Source organism: Oryx dammah, unplaced genomic scaffold (genome assembly GCF_014754425.2).
Source record: "Oryx dammah isolate SB20612 unplaced genomic scaffold, SCBI_Odam_1.1 HiC_scaffold_5, whole genome shotgun sequence".
Classification (NCBI taxonomy): domain Eukaryota; kingdom Metazoa; phylum Chordata; class Mammalia; order Artiodactyla; family Bovidae; genus Oryx; species Oryx dammah.
The window spans coordinates 93,501,044-93,502,404 of NW_024070189.1; positions in this window are offsets into that span (position 1 = coordinate 93,501,044).

The window sequence follows — 1,361 nt, forward strand, 5'->3', positions numbered from 1 at the left end:
TGAATCCTTTGTGTTATTATATAATCATGGACAGATTTACCAGCAGACCTCTGTGTCTTGAGTGAACTCCTGTGCAATATGGAGCTCTTAACATGTTCCTCAAGGTTAGCAAGGGCTTTGACTGAAAAGAGATCTTTCAGTACTTTATCATTTCATTCTGTGTGCTAAAAACTGGTGAGAAGCAGTCCTGAGGCTCATTGTCTATAGAATTTGTGGAGGTCTAAGTTGTTAATGTCTTTTTAGCATGGAATATCATGGCAAGTTTTCTGAACCCTAAGTTCTAAATAACTTCTTAGCTCCACAAATGAGAGAGAGAGAGAGAATGGAGAAACTGCAATAAATGTTACACAAACTGAAAGTATGAGAATATTTTAATCTGCCCAGGTGAACCTGGCTAATTCAGGCCAATATGGCTGAAAGAGTCATTTCCTAGGCAGGTTGATAAGAAGTCTAGGGGTCCCCAAGGAGAGAGGGGTCTGGAATTCTCAAGGAGGAAGAAAGGACAAACTTTTTTTTCCTCTACATTCCTTAGGATTATATAACAATAATGTATCCTGCCTGAGGACAGTCTCTGGATTAAACCTTCTGGCTAATCCTATTATCTTAAAATGTAAATTATGGGAGTAAGTCTGGTCTTTACAAGGATTGTATAATTAATAATAATGTATCCTGCCTGAGGACAGCCTCTGTATTAAACCTTCTGGCTAATCCTGTTATCTTAAAATGTAAATTATGGGACTAGGTCTGGTGAGCTCTTTACAACCTCCAGACAGTCTTTTGATTCATTGGAGAGTATATAACTTCATTCCTAACACTAGCAAGCAGGTACTCTTTCTACCCTCTTCTGATGTCTATGTCAGAAGCTTTCTCTATCTTCTTTATACTTTAATAATAAAACTTTATTACACAAAAGCTCTGAGCGATCAAGCCTCGTCTCTGGCCCTGGATTGAATTCTTCTCCTCCAGAGGCCAAGGATCCCAGCGTCTTTGTGTGGTTCAACAACAACCTTTCATGGCTAAATGGTCCTCATTACAAGTTGTATTTCCATAGGCCTCCTGGACTCTCATGTTTGGTGATGGGAAGAGAAGGAAAAGCTCCCATTTCTTCACTGTGTTTTATTCATTAAAAACTACTGCAGATTTGACCTCGTACATCGTGGCTTTTTGCTTTGCATGTGCACTTAATCATGTCCAATTCTTTGCGACCTCATGGACTGTAACCCATCAGTCACCTCTGTCCATGGGATTTCTCAAGTAAGAATACTGGGGTGGCAAAATGGATTAAAGATCTAAATGTAAGACCAGAAACTGTAAAACTCCTAGAGAAAAACATAAGCAAACCACTCTCTGACGTAAATCAT